This window comes from Neofelis nebulosa, chromosome 6 (genome assembly GCF_028018385.1).
Source record: "Neofelis nebulosa isolate mNeoNeb1 chromosome 6, mNeoNeb1.pri, whole genome shotgun sequence".
In the NCBI taxonomy this organism is placed as follows: Eukaryota; Metazoa; Chordata; class Mammalia; order Carnivora; family Felidae; genus Neofelis; species Neofelis nebulosa.
Window position 1 is genome coordinate 67,941,572 of NC_080787.1, and position 16,601 is coordinate 67,958,172.

Below are 16,601 nucleotides of genomic sequence, written 5' to 3' on the forward strand. Positions count from 1 at the left end.
GGAGAGAGAATCCCAAGCAGGCTCTGCACTGTCAGTGTGGAGCCATACGTGGGGTTAAATTTCACGACCATGAGATCATGACCTGAGCCAAATTCAAGAGTTAGATGCTTAATCTACTGAGCCATCCAGGCGCCCCATACATATTTAATTAATTCTTTTAATTTTTTTTAATCAGCCCTAGTTCTCTATCCCACCCCTGTCATACCTGGCTTCTTCATAGCCAGAGCTCTTTCTACACTTCCACCCTTCTATCTGCTTTTTGGACTCCAGAAACTTACTGAACTATTTTGTCAAACACTGTCCCTTTCCTTGTTCCCCTGGATCTTATACTTGTACTATCATTTTAATCCAGTCTTGGGAGAAAGAGTTGATCAACATATGTTCTCTGTCTGTTGTCTTGAACCACTATCAGGATCTACATTCTGTTTTTCATAAAAAGTAACTTAGTTTTGCTTGACATTAAGACACTAAAGTTAATCATTTAAGAGCTTTATGGCATTTATATTTTGCTTTGTAACCTTAGTTCTGTTTTCTTTGTTCTATGTTTAAATGGATTTAATGTCTATCACCATTTTTTTTTATTAGTTTTTCATTCCTAAGTTCTAAATTTTGATCCCCTCTTGTATGGATTTTATTTCAAAGGTTTATTAAAAAAAATACTTCTAGGTGCTATATTCCCTAAGTTCTTTCACACTAGAGCAGACAATGTGTCTATTGCCTTTCAACCTAAAGAAGCACTTAACTGATTATAGAAAACGTAGGTCACACTTTGTTGTAATGCTGTGACATTACTGTCTTCTGGTATTCAACATGGCAGAAGTCACCATATGCCATGGTGTCTCTATTCATTTGATTGGCTAGATTCCATTCTTGAGTCATTTTTTTGCCCCTCAAGAAAGTGAATGCATGTTATTATTTTTTTCCTTTCACATTCAAGAATATCTGTTTGTAGCCTTCAGAGCTGAATGGAATATTAACTGGATGCAATATTTTTGGATCACATTTCTTTTCCTTTACAGTTTAGTAGACAGTGCTCCATTGTCCTCTCCCCTGGAGTGTTGCTCTGGAGAAGATTAAGGCCAGTCTCCTTTTGTTCTAGATTATAGCAATTTGTTTCTAGATGCCTAAAGAATTTTTTCCTTATCCTCTAAATTCAATAATAACAGGAATATGATTTAGAATGGATAGTGTTCAATATTTTTGTCCTGGAATAGTATATAAACTTCTGAGTCACAGAGCCTCTTATTCCTACAGTTCAGGATTATATTTCTATTTGTTATTGAAACAGGTTTTCTGATTCATTTTTTTGAGTTCTTTAACTCAGAGACACTTACCATCCTTGTGTAATGTCATCTTTTTCACTCTTCCATAGCTATTATCTTCTATTTCCATTAATCTTTTTATCTTTTTCTTTTGATTTTACTGTGCTTACCTCAAGCCTTTTCTTTGTGTAAGTAATTTTTCAGCCCTGTCCATTCAATTTCTTTCCATATGTAATTTGTTTATTAGTTTTGTAATGGCATTATTTTACTTTCAGTTTGTGTCATTTTTTTCAATTTTATTTCATTCTGTGTTATTATCTTACATTTAAGCTCTTATTTTATTTATGTTCTTAATATGCTTTTCTATGGTATGAAACACTGGTGAGACATTTTCCTGTGTTTTTTAGACTCTGGTTGCTATAGAATTTCTTTTGTTATTTTTTGTTCTGTTTGCATAGTTCTTATGTCATTATATTTTTGTGTTGTTTATATTTCCAATGAATCCTGTATGTAGACTTTGTTTTTGCCCTGGTATAATCTGGTAAATTCTCCAGAAGTCTATCCGATATTCTCTGAGTCTTTCCCTACAAAATATGGTTTGAGAGCTGGTTATCGAATTATTCTTACTTCTCAGTGGCCTGAGGATTTTGGTGTGTGCATTTTGGAAGATGGATAGGAATTGGGAGACAGCTGAGCTGGGACTGGGTATAGCCTATTTGTTCAATTATTCTATACTTTTACTATTTGATTCATGGTTTTTGTTGAAGTGTTCACATCTACTACCCTTCTGGATTTGTCAATTTTACTTTGTAATCCTGTCAGTTTGCTATGCCCAATGGAATGTTACATTATTAGGTGCCAAATTGTTTTATTGTCTTGGGAATTATTCTCTATTTTTTGTAATTCAACTTACTATGAAATCTACTTAGCTTTTGAAAAGTTTATGTTCAAATTTTCTTTTTGGTTTGGTGTTAGGTATACCTTTTATAACCACATGTATCTGAATTTATATCATCGTTACTCCATCTGATAATCATACTGAGAATAAACTGAGAGTTGATGGGGGAGGTGGGTGATGGGCATTGAGGAGGGCACCTGTTGGGACAAGCACTGGGTGTTGTACGGAAACCAATTTGACAATAAATTTCATACCAAAAAATAAAAAATAAAAAATAAAAATAAATGATAATTTCTTTTAATGGGTGAGCTTTATTTATCACATTCACTTTGATATCTTATGCATTTGGGCTTATTTCTACCACCTCCTTTTGTATTTTCTGCTTACCATTCATTTTCCTTGTTTTTTTTTGTTTCCTGCTATCCTATCTTTTGTTGGATTGATAAAGTGTTCTAAATTTTTCTTTTTCTTCTTTTTTTCTCTCTTCTTTTTCCTCCTCCAAATCCTCCTATTTGCCCTCCTTTTGATTCATCTAGTTTGGAAGGTATTAAGATTGTTTCTATTTATAAATTGGTTATCTAGGGTTTACCTTTTAAATTTTATGTAGAGCAACATACAGAAATGAGCACATGCATAACAGTACACCTCAATGAATTTTCACAAAGTAAATATACCTGTGTAAAAACCCAGATCAGGAAGTAGAACACTACCAGTACCCCAAGACCCCTATTAATGTCCCATCCCAATTTTCTCTTCTTCCCTTCCTAAGTTTAACTACTACTCTGTCTTCCTTACCATAGATTAGCTTTGTCTGTTTTGAACTTTATGTATATGGAATAATAAAATATAACCTCTTTGTGTATGACTCCTACTACTCAATGCTATGTTGTTAGACCCATCTATGCTGTTGGATGTAATGGTGACTCATTTGCTTTAATGTTGTAGACTACCCCATTGTATGAATACACCACAATTTATCATCCATTATGCTGTTGCTGGCCATTTAGATTGTTTCTAGTGTTTGGCAATGATAATTAATGCAATTTTAAATATTCTTGCTCCTGTCTTTCAGTCATCATTAGGTTGGGTATGTTTGTAGTAGTGAAATCTGAGATTGTTAAGTTATAGGCTACACATGCATTCAGCTTTAATAGTTACTACCAGTCTTCTGAAGTGGTTGTACCAATTTATATTTCCATTTATAGTGCATGAAATTTCTTGTTGATCCATATCCTCACCAATATGTAATATTACTAATTTCTTTAGATTTTGCCTATTCTTATGAGTGTGTAGTTATAGTTATACAATTTTTCAATTCCCTGATGACTACTGATGTTAAGTACTTTATATGCTTGTCATCCATTTATTCTCTTTCATGAGTTATTTGTTCAGTGTTCAAGTTTTTGCCCACATTTTAATGGACTTTCTATTTTTATAATGCTTCACAGGAATATTTTACATATTTTGGATAATAATCTTTGTCAGATAAAATATAAAAGTATTTTCTTTAGTTTGTAGTTTTCTCTTTTATTCTTTTGCTGGGGTCTTTAGATAAACAGAAGTTCTTAATTTTGTCTCATTTATCAACACTTTTCTTTAGAAAGTTTTTCCTATCCTGAAGGCATGAAGATATTCTCTGTTTTCAATGTGATGGGTTTTTGTTTTGTTTTGTTTTTTTGGTTATCAAATGATCCTTTATTGAAATATTTTCCTTTATAGGTTTTAACTAGCTGGGCATTTCACTACACCACTACTGATGTCATCTATGATATCACAAGGGTGGCAACCATCACATTGCAGCCCACAGACTGGGAAATTCTCAGGATTTCTTTAATGGTTCCAGAGAGTTCTCTGGTTAGAGATTAGTGCCACATCTGTTGACAACCCCATCAAAAGTGGTATTTCCACTGTGTTTAGCATTTTTCCACTTCTTTCTGCCTCTTGGCAGTTCCTTGAGGGCTTTGATAATCAGGGCAGAAGCAGAAGGCACCATTTCAATCCAGGAATGTTTGTTCTGAATGGTCACTTTCACTGTAATCCTCAGACCCTTCCAATCATCTGATGTCTTAGCAATATCATCACCAACCTTCTTTGTAGACAGGGCCAGGGCAGATGGCGCTCCCTATGAGTACACCTCTAGTATATGACTTTGATCTCATTGGGGTCAAATTTAGGAAGCATGGTGGAGGCACCTGGTGTCAGATGAACCTACTGAAGAAAGCTGTACCTTCGCCTCCCCCTTGGCTGAAAGCCTAGAGTCTATGTGATATTTTATTATTACCATTCACATGGACATATATACCCCACTTGCCCCAGAATTGAGTTTTGTATCTTATGTGAAGTAGGATGTCAAGAATATTTTTTCCATACGGATAACCAATTGACCTAACATCATTATTTAAAAAAAATATTTTTCTCATTATTTTTTATACTTTATAAGAAAACAAATGGTCTTGCATGTGTCTATTCTCTTCCGGGTGTCTATTTGTCTAATCTTGTGCTAATACCAAACTGTCTTAACTACTGTAGCTTTGCAATACACCGTGATAACCCTTAGAGCAAAGTTCTCCAATTTTGCTATCCTTCAAAATTGATTTGTCTTGTCTTAGTCCTTTACATTTCTATATATAGATAAATTAGATAATATTTTTTAATTTCCACAAAAATACTTTAACATTCATAGCATACAAGTTATAAATTAAGCATAGATAAAATTAACTAATTATAATTAAATTATAACAGGCATTAACTCCTCGACATTGGCCTTTGAAATGAGTTTTTGGATTTGACTCCAGAAGCAAAGGCAACAAAAGAAAAAATAAACAAGGAGGACTATAGCAAACTAAAAAGCTTCTGCATAGCAAAGGAAATCGTCAACAAAATGAAAAGCTAATGTACTGATTGAAACAAAATATGAACAAGCCGTATATATGAGAAAATATGTGCAAGTCAAAATATCCAAAATATTTAAAGAACTCCTGTAACTTTGAGCAGAGAATTTGAAAAGACATTTTTTTTCCAAAAAGACATGTAGATGGCTAACAGGCAAATGAACAGATGCTCAATATCACTAATCATTAGGCAAATGCAAATCAAAACCACAATGAGATATTATTTCACATCTGTTAGAAAAGCTAGTATCAAAAAGACAAGAAAAGGGGCACCCTGGTGGCTCAGTCGGTTAAGTGTCCAACTTCAGTTCAGGTCATGATCTCATGTTCGTGAGTTTGAGCCCCATGACTGGCTTTGTGCTGACAGCTCAGAGTCTAGAGCCTGCTTCAGATTCTGTGTCTCCCTCTCTCTCTTCCCCTCCTCTACTTCTGATCTGTCTGTCTCTCAAAAATGAATAAACATTAAAAAAAATTAAAAAGACAAGAATTAAGAAGTGTTGGTGAGGATAAGGAGAAAAGGGAACCCTCATGCCCTGCTGATGGGAATGTAAACTGGTATAGCCACTGTGAAAAACAGTATGGGGATTCTTCAAAAAATTACTAAAACTACCATATGATCCCGCAATTCTACTTCTAGGTATACCTGAAGGAAACAAAAACACTAATTTGAGAAGATATATGTACCCTCGTGTTCACTGCAATAGTATTTATAATAGCCAAGATATGGGAAAAACCTCTATGTCCTTTGATGGATGAATGGATAAATAAGATGTAGTATATGTATACAATGGAATGCCATTCAGCCATATATAAAAGAATGAAACCTTACCACTTGTGACATCATGGATGGACCTGAGAGCACTAATGCTAAGTGAAATAAGTCAGACAGAAAGACAAATATCATGTGGTCTCACTTATACATGGAATCTAAAGACAAAACAACTGTGGGACACTTGGGTGGTTCAGCTGATTGAATGTCTGACTCTTGATTTCGGCTCAGGTCATGATCTCACAGTTGTGAGATCAAGCCCCATCTTGGGGCTCATACCCCATGATCATGAGATCATGCTCAGCATGGAGGCTCCTTAAGATTCTCTCTCTCCCTCTCTCTCTGCCCCTCCCCACTCTAAATAAATAAAATAAAATAAAATAAAATAAAATAAAATAAAATAAAATAAAATAAAAAAAAAATCAGCCAAGGAAACTAACAAACAAAGACCAAGCTCACAAATACAAAGTCTACTGTGGTCACTAGACTTGTGTGTGCAAGGCCATTTGTGCTGGTCTTCTGTGGAAGGGCCCGCTGCTCTGGTTTTCAGGCATACTTGCCCATGTAAAGAAGCACTTGCAGAGCACAGGGGGGTGGGACTTAGTGTAGGTGGCTCCAGCCTCCACTGTGGGCCCTGTGATGCTCACTGAAGTCTGTCAGTGCTGGTAGGTGGGGGAGAAAAATGCCATTAGCCAACTCTCTCAACTCAGAGAGGGGAGTTTATGCTTCCACTGTTCAGGAAGCCCTCACAGAAGAACAAACAACCTCCCCTTTCTCATGTATTCCAGGTATCCCTCAGTTCTCTGCCTTCACCCTGTCTGTATCTGGGTCATCTGCCCACCCAGCAGCACAGTGAACCTGTGTTTTATCTCAGGCACACAAGCTAAGTTTCAAAACTCTGAACTTCAGGGACCTGGCATGGCACAGACCCACACTAACTCTCTGGGGAGGGTCTTGCTGTGCTGGGGCTGGTGCCAGTTTGTCCAGAAGGGCAGTCACACCAACATGTAGGTGCTTGGAGTTTAGAGTAAAGTGCAGCAAAAAGCTGGTGTCCAGGTTAGCTGCCCTCAGCAGGTGTCTCTGCCCCTATGCTAAGAAACTGGGTAGCACAATAGCACTTGCTGACTCTTTTGTCCCCTGAGATACAGTGCCATCTCTCCCAGATGCACTCCAAGAAGGGAGAACCTTCTCTCCCAGTGCATCCCAGCAGATCCTCAGATTACACCTTCCACTCCTGGGCCTCCACCTTCCTTCTCCACAGGAGCACCACTGCACCCACTGGGCTCCACACTGGCCATGGTACAGACTTCTAAAACTTCAGTCTTTGAGCCCCAGTGGTTGTAAAAATTCGCAATAATCAGCCCCTCTCATTTTTCCTGTCAATGGTTTTGGAGAAGTGTTTTTATTGTGTGATCCCCTGTGTGTTGTTTGCTCTCTCTCTCTCTCTCTCTCTCTCTCTCTCCCCCCCTCTGTCCATAATCAGGGCTCCCTCCCCTCTACAGCACCCATGATTCTTTTCTCCCCCAAATCACATCTCCACACCTTCTACCTTCCATGATGTGGCCTTTTCTCTCCTTCTAGTTGTACAATTTGATCTCTCAGTCCAAGAAATTGGACATCAATTTCTTGGGTGTTCAGAATGATTTGATATTTATCTGTGTCTCAGGGTTGAGGCAAGCATAGGGTCCCCATACTATTCCACCATCTTAACTCCTTCCTCTACTCTTTTTTTTGAGGTATACTTGGCATATAACATTGTATTAGTTTCAGGTGTACAATATAATGATTCAATATTTGTATACATAATGACTGATCACCACAATAAATCTCATTAACATCCTTTATCATACATAGTTATAACTTTTAATTTTTTGTTTTATAATGAAGACTTAAGATTTTCCTCTCTTAGTCACTTATAAATATGCAATACAGTATTATTAACTCTAGTCACCATTCTGTACATTATATCCTCATGACTCATTCATTTTATATCTGGAAGTTTGTACCTTTTGACCCCCTTCACCCATTTTAACCCCTGGGCCCCACCTACACTAAGTCCCGCCCCCCTGTGCTCTGCAAGTGCTTCTTTACATGGGCAAGTATGCCTGAAAACCAGAGCAGTGGGCCCTTCCACAGAAGACCAGCACAAATGGCCTTGCACACACAAGTCTACTGACCACAGAGTGCTGCAAAGCTTCTGCTCCAGTAGAAATAGAGTTGGGGCTTTTTTAACAAGCAGACAGAGCACAACTAGTTAAAATGCTGAATAAGGTCCAAACACTCTCCACTGCAGGAAAGTCCTCTACTGAGGACTGACTTGAGGGAAGGAGCAGCCAAAACACAGAATCAGAGCACACACAGCATACACCAGAAACGCTTCCTAAAGTGCCAGGACCTGGACAATATATGACCTTTTCTTCGGAAAGCCATTACTCTTAGGAGAAGGAAATATAACAGGCTTTCCTAACACAGAGAAGAAGATAGAGAGCTAGACAAAATGCCAAGATGGAGGAATTCATCCCAAAAGAAAGAACAATAAAAGATCATGGCCCGGGATCTAATTGAACCAGATATAAATAATATCCCTGATCCAGAATTTAAAACAATAATCATAAAGATACTAGCTGGGCTTTAGGAAAGCACAGTAGACTCCAGGGAACCCCTTACTACAGAGATAAAAGACCTAAAAACTAGTCAAGCCAAAATAAAAAATTCTATAACTGAGATGTGAAACCACCTGGATGTAATGACCACAAGAATGGAAGAAACAGGGGAGTGAGTGCATGATACAGAAGATAAAATTATGGAAAATATTGAAGCTGAAAGGAAGAGGGAAAGAAAAATATTGGATCATAAATGTAGACTTATAGAACTGAGTAACTCCATAAAGCATAATAACATTTGTATCATAGGAGTCCCAGAAGAAGCAAAGAGGGAAGAGGGGCAGAAGATTTATTTGAGCAAATTAGAGCTGAAAACTCCCCAATCTGGGGAAGGAAACAGACATTCAAATCCAGGAGGCACAGATAACTCCTATCAAAATCAACAAAAGCAAGATAACATCATGACATATTGTAGTAAAATTTGCAAAACACAGACATAAGGAAAAAATCCTGAAAACAGCAAGGGAAAAGGAATCTCTAACTTACAAGGGAAGACAAATAATGTTAGCAGCAGACCTATCCACAGAAACTTGGCAGGCCAGAAGGGAGTGGCATGATAAATTCAACATCTGAATGGCAAAAATACGCAGCCAAGAATACTTTATCCAGCAAGGCTGGATAGAAAATTTGAACAGACCCATAACCAGTAAAGAAATTGAATCAGTAATCAAAAATCTCCCCCCAAAAAAACAAAAGTCCAGGGCCAGATGGCTTCCCAAGGAAATTCTACCAAACATTTAAAGAAGAGTTAACACCTATTCTTCTCAAACTGTTCCAAAAATAGAAATGGAAGGAAAACTTCCAAACTCATTCTATAAGGCCAGCATTATCTTGATTCCAAAACCAAAGACGCTACTAAAAAAGAGAATTACAGGCTAATATGTCTTGTGAACATGAATGTAAAAATTTTCAACAAAATACTAGCAAATTGTATCCAACAGTATATTAAAAGAATCATTCACCATGATCAAGTGGGATTTATTCCTGGGCAGCAAGGGTAGTTCAATATTTGCAAATCAATCAACGTGATACACTGCATTAATAAAAATACTTTCTCAATGGCTTTTTTGCATCTACTGGGAGGATCATATTGTTCTTATCCTTTATTTTATTAATGCATTGTATCACATTGATTGATTCTTGATAAAAACCCTCAATAAAGTAAGAATAGAGGGAACATACCTTAACATCATATACAAAAGACCCACAGGTAATGTCATCATCAATGGGGAAAAACTGAGAGCTTTTCCTCTATGGTCAGGAACAAGACAGGGATGTCCACTGTCACACTATTAACAAAGTACTGGAAGTGGTAGCCTCAGCAATCAGACAATAAAACAAAATAAAAGGCATTCAAATCAGCAAAGAACAAGTCAAACTTTCACTATTTGCAGATGACCCAAAAGATTCCACCAAAGAATTGCTTGAACTGATACAAATTCAGCAGTCACAGGGTACAAAATCAATGTGCAGAAATCTTTTGCATTTCTATACATCAATAATGAAGCAACAGAAAGAGAAATGAAGGAATCAATCCCATTCACAACTATACCAAAAACTCTGAAAACTATAAAAAAAAACTTATGAAAAAAAACTGAAGAGAACACAAAAAAATGGCAAAACATTCCATGCTCATGGATTGGAAGAACAAACACTGTTAAAATGTCTATACTACCCAAAACCATCTACACATTTAATGCAATCCCTATAAAAATACCACCAGCATTTTTCACAGAGCTAGAACAAACAATCCTAAAATTTGTATTGAACCACAAAAGACTCCAAATAGCTAAAGCAATCCTGAAAAAGAAACACCAAGCTGGAGGCATCACAGTTCCAGATTTCAAGCTATATTAAAAAGCTGTAGTTACCAAGACTACAAGTCTACAAGTACCACCAGACTACTGTGTGGTACTGACACAAAAACAGACACATAGATAATGGAACAGAATAGAAAACCCAAAAATGGGCCCACAAATGTATGGCTAACTAATCTTCGACAAAGCAGGAAAGAATATCCAATGGGAAAAAGACTGTATCTTCAACAGATGGTGCTGGGAGAATTGGACAGCAACATGCAGAATGAAACTGGACCACTTTCTTACACCACACACAAAAAATAAATTCAAAATGGATGAAAGACCTAAATGTGAGATAGGAAACCATCAAAATCCTAGAAGGAAACACAGGCAGCAACATCTTTGATCTCGGCTGCAACAACTTCTTACTAGATACTTCTCCTGAGGAAAGAGAAACAAAAGCAAAAGTGAACTATTGGGACTTCATCAAGATAAAAAGCTTCTGCACAGTGAAGGAACCAATCAACAAAACTAAAAGGCAACATTCAGAATGGGAGAAGATATTTGCAAATGACATGTCTGATGAAGGATTAGTATCCGAAATCTATGAAGAATTTATCAAACTCAACATTGAAAAAACCCACAAATCATCCAGTGAAGAAATGGGCAGAAGACATGAATAGATACTTTTCCAAAGAAGACATCCAGATACTAACAGACACATGAAAAGATTCTCAACATCACTCATCATGAAGAAAATAGAAATCAAAATCACAATGAGATACCATCTCACACTGTCCAAATGGCTAGAATTAACAAGGAGGCAATAGATGTTGGTGAGGATATAGAGAAAGGGGAATTCTCTTACACCGTTGATGGGAATGCAAACTGGTGCAGCCGCTCCGGAAAACACTAGGGAGATTCCTCAAAAAGTTAAAAATAGAACTACCCTGTGACCCAGCAATTGCACTATTAGGTACTTACACAAAGAACACACAAATACTGTTTCAAAGGGGCACATGCACCCCAATGTTTATATCAGCACTATAAACAGTAGCTAAATTATGGAAACAGCCCAAATGTCCATTAGCTAATGAATGGATAAAGAAGTTGTGGTATATACACACAATGGATTATTATTCGGCCATCAAAAAGAATGAAATCTTGCCATTTGTAATGACATGGATGGAGCTAAATAAGTCAGTCAGAGAAAGACAATTACCATATAATTTCACTCATATGTAGAATGTAAGAAACAAAACAGATGAATGTAGGAGAAAAAAAGATGGTGACAAACCATAAGCGGGACTTATAACTATAGAGAACAAACTGAGTGTTGCTAGAGGGGAGGTGGTGGGGGATGGGCTAAATGGGTGATGGGTATTGAGGAGGGCACTTGTGATGAGCACTGGGTGATACATATATATAAATGATCAATCACTAAATTCTACTCCCAAAACTAATATTACACTATATGTTAACTAACTAGAATTTAAAAACTTGAAACATCAAAAAACACACAAAAAATGGTATGACTCATAAATAAAACTGCTAAAATTTTTTTAAAAAGAAAAAAGAGTAGATACAATTTAGACCCTGAAACCATGTCAATAAACTTTGCACTCTTAAAAGTTAGGCAAGTTATAATTTATTTCTAAAAATATCTGAAGTTAACTAGTATTTAAAAAATTTTTTTATATTTACTTATTTTTGAGAGAGCACAAGTGGGGGAGGAGCAGAGAGAGAACGAGACATAGGATCTGAAGCAGGCTCCAGGCTTTGAGCTGTCAGCACAGAGACCGATGTGGGGCTCAAATCCACAAACCGTGAGATCATGATCTGAGCCGAAGTCAAACACTTAACCTACTGAGCCACCCAGGCGCCCCTGAAGTTATCTAGTATTTTTATCCACTTCTCAAACCCGAGAATCTAACTACACATCAAGTATGGGTTGATATCTATTTTCCAACACCTTGGGTTTTTTTTGTCACCAAGTTATCTGACTATAGTATTCTAAATTGAAAGTTCCCCTCATTACATTGAAATTCTCTCTCTATTGTTTAATGAATGGCATCTATTGTTGCTGGATAGAAGTCTGCTTGGTTCAATGTTTAATTACCATTTTTACCATTACCATTTAGTAATCTGTCTTTTCTCCCAGTACCTGACACAAGTGTCTCTTAATTCTTGATTTTTCCTAGTTTAACTATGATGGGTCTAAGTGTGAATATGTTTTCAATAATCCTTCTTGGTTCTTAGAGTTCACTTTCAATTTGAGGATGCATGTCTTTATTCAGTTTTCAAAAATTCTTAATTTTTTTCTCTTTCTTACTTTTTTGTGATTCTATTATTTCCTTTTGGAAGTCTTATTTGCCTTTTAGTCTATCCTATATATTTCTTAAAATATATTTTTTTGTCTAAATTAGGGCGCATTTGAGAGCTAAAAGGAATGCCGCTGATAATTACATCATTTAACATTTTTTTCAGATTTTATTCCTTATGCTGTGATCTTGGTGAATCCTCAGTAATACTTTCCAATTTATTATTTTCTCTTTTATTGTCTCTGTTCCAAAGTTTACCAAATGCTTAGAATTTTTATTTCAATCAATAGATTTTTAATTTCCAATGTCTAGTCCTTCTACTTTTAACTTATCTGACTTGTTTCATTCTGGTTTTTTACTGTCTTTATATAATTTTTTACTATATGTGTGTATATATATATATATATATATATATATATAAAATTAATTTTCATTTTAATCCTTAAGCATTCGAAGCATGTGTTTTCTAAAGCTTTGGCTGGATAGTTTCATAAAATCTCACCTGGAATGAAATTTTGTTACAATTGTTGATTTTTGGCTAGGTCACATTCATAGCATTAGAATTCTCCTTGTTTTGAAATTTTGTTTTGCAGCCTCATTTTGAATGAGATATCCATCCCTCTTTCTTCTTTTTCCTCACACTTCTCTGTCCAGTGGTTTTGGAGCTTTGTTCTCTCAACTTCCTGAACCTCAGCTTTAACCCAGATACTGTACACAATTGCAGAATACCTGCCTGTGGTCTCAGTAGGGACAGGACATCAGGTCTCTGGTCATGGGCCTTTGGCCCAGTTCCTTAGGTGCATGGAGTGTTTGGTCCTCCTTCTTTTGAAGCAGTCTACGGTCATCACCCCAGGTAGTGGGGGGCTGCACATTTCCAACCTCCGTTCACCAGAAGGAGCCTCACCTTGCTCCTGTTTTCAAACCTGGTTCCAGTCTTCGGATTTCCATGGAACACCTTCAGTTTTCCTTCACTGAACTGCCAGCTGCCACTGCCTGCTTCAGGACTAGAGCCCAGCATGCCTGTGACCTCGGATCTAACCGGCTCTGCGTTTTTCTTCTATTTCTGTACACAGCAATGCTTAACAGGTTTTGAACCTGTGTTTTAGGTGCTTCCTTTTATATCTTTATATACTCTTGCTATGTATTGGATCCAGGGGGTACATTAAAGCAGGAACTAACTGTTCTATTGTGACCAGAGTAGATACAATTTTAAAATAAAGAAGTACATTGTATTTTTCTTAAGCTAAAACAGGTGATGGTAAAATATCCAGATTTACCAAATTTGGAGGACATTCAGAGGTATGTATTCTTTGTGTAAGTCGCTGAAACATTTTTATAAATGTGCAAAAATGGTAGTACTAAATGGGATGAACAGAACCTTTTGTCCATTGGATTGTTTAAAATATTTTTTGCCAAACTGCAGTTATTTCTTTCCTAAATTATATCATATGGAAATCCTTTCTATTAGCAGAAGCACTTCCTGGTACTATATGACATTGTGACTTGTCTATTTTGAGATGAGACCTATATTACTCAGTTAGAAAGACAAAAGATTAAATTTTCCATGGAAAATAATTATGGACTCTGCAGAAAAAAAAAGGACAGAGGAAAAAGCACATTCACTCCAGTGTTTTGAATAGTGCCTGGCCCTTAGTAAATATTTGTGGAAAAAATGAAAGGATCTGAGACTCACACCATTGCTGGTTAGCACTATGGAGTCAAGGGATTCGGGTAGGGAACACAGCATGGATGGGACAGAGATGAGCACAGAATCAGGGCTCACAGATTTAAGGTAATGGATCAGGTAAGAGGGAGAGGTGAAGTGAAGCACAAAGTTCGTATAATTGTCAGGGTGTTTGTTGTTTTATAACCTGGTTGTAAAAAACAGTGATTTTTTTATTTTGACATTTTTATGTGGTTGTGAGTTTTCTGAGTCACATCAAAACCATTATGTCAACTCAGCCATGTCTAAATGTCCTGCTTCCCATTTTGAGCCTATTTTCCTGAGCTCTACTCGTCACTCAGAGATGCGGAGACAGGCCACAGTGTGAGGTTATATACAGATATCCTCCATACTGTGAGGGGAACACATTTGGAGGGAAGAAGTACATGAGTCATCCCCAGCTGCAGTCTCTGGACTGTGGAACCTAAATAGAAGGTCCATTCAAGGCTATATTGGAATGAATAGCAGTTTCTAGCAACACAGCTTTACCAATCTTTATCTCAGCCAAGCCCCTATAGGACAAACAAGAGAATAGGTTGGATCTTACGGAATCAGCCAGGAGTGGCTATGGTTGAGTCACGGTAGCCTCAGCTCCGGCTCTGCTACCATCTCAGCCCCTGTGCACAACAGCAGCGGGGTTTCGGCCTCTGAACTGCTTATGTGGGAAACAGGTAAGGATCTCTCTTTGAATTACTTATTCCCAAGGCCCATTCCCAAGAGAAGAACTCTTCAATAGCTACTGACTCAACTACTTTATCATATGAAAGGAAACTACAGTATGTGAAAATACTTTAATGCACAGGTCTCATTTAGCAGTACAAAGTTTTCTCCCCGTCATTGTATATTCTAAGTGACAACATACTCTACAGCTGAACACAAATATGTTCCCTTTAATTCTTCCCAGGTTGACACTTGCTCTCAACTTATTAGCCAAAGATTGATGATGATAGTAAAGAGAACTTTGAGCAATCTCCTGAATAGGTGGGGAAACCAGTTCCAGCAGGTTAAAATGACTCCTACTTCTTAGACTGGTTTCTAGGGACTCCGAATCTATATAAACACTGTGAGGAAGTTGGACCAAGACTAAATCAATCAGAATTAAAGACTGTACAAGAAAGACGGGGAGGGGAGTTACACCACAAATTCTCATGTCTCTTGGCTTTATTGCCGCAGTATTTCAAAAGGGTCATAGTTGCGGGGCACCTGGATGTCTCAGTTGGTTGAGTGACTTCGGCTCAGGTCATGATCTCATGGTTCATGGGCTTGAGCCCCATGTTGGCTCTGTGCTGACAGCTCAGAGCCTGGAGTCTGCTTTGGATTCTGTGTCTTCCTCTCTCTCTGCTCCTCTCCATCCCCCTCTTTCTCAAAAATAAAAATGAAACCTTAAAAAAAATTTTTTAAAAGGGGTCACAGTTGCTTCTTTAATTTGTGTCATTGAAAAGGATCAGCCAGGGCAATGGTGTATTCATCCCTGTGATTCATATATTATCTCAACAGAGAGGCAAAGCATTTATGTTTGTTTAGTGCTTTGTGCATGGGATTTTCCTTCCACTATCTCAGTTTTCCCTCACATTTTCCCACACAGCTTATCATTTTACATATAAGGAAATTACAGATGAGAGGTAAATAACTTGGCCAAGGCCATCAGCTTTAAGTATGAGAGCTAGTACTGAAACTCAGGAAGGCCATATAGTATAATGGGTAAGAGGGTGGAATGTTGAACCCAGCTTTCCATTTAGTCACTTCTGTCTGGCTTTTGTCAAGCTACTCAACCTACCTATGCCTCAGTTAACTCAGTTTTAAATTGGAAATAATAATCATACCTCCTCCTGAGGTTGTTATAAGTTAAGAATTTATAGCATAGTTTGACACATAGTCATTTTTGCTTATAATTGGTGGGAGTATAAATGGGTATTTCCTCTTTGGGAAGGCAATTTGGTATTTGCTTAAATGGGAAGTCTAATACATCATCATTATTATGGTTGTTAAAATTGAAATATGATTGAGAAATATATGAAAAAACTTATCCTCCAGATATACTCACACACATGCATAAAAGTATTTATACAGGATGTTCATTTTGGCACCATTAGTAATAGCAAAAATTGGGAAAAAAGAAACGTTAATTCGGAACAGATTATATTAAGATACACAAAATGTACTATATGACCTCCAAGGTATATTGCTAACTGAAAGAAAAGGTGGCATATTATTTGCACAATTCTGCCATTTGGATTTGAGTGTGTGTAATACAATATCAATACTTATATGTACA

At 37.0% G+C, this 16,601-nt stretch overlaps 1 pseudogene; it reads right to left on the reverse strand.

Moving 5' to 3' along the window:
• Nucleotides 1-3,722: 3,722 nt before the first annotated feature.
• LOC131513459 (large ribosomal subunit protein uL11-like) lies at nucleotides 3,723-4,362 on the reverse strand (annotated as a pseudogene).
• Between the last annotated feature and the right edge of the window lie 12,239 nt (nucleotides 4,363-16,601).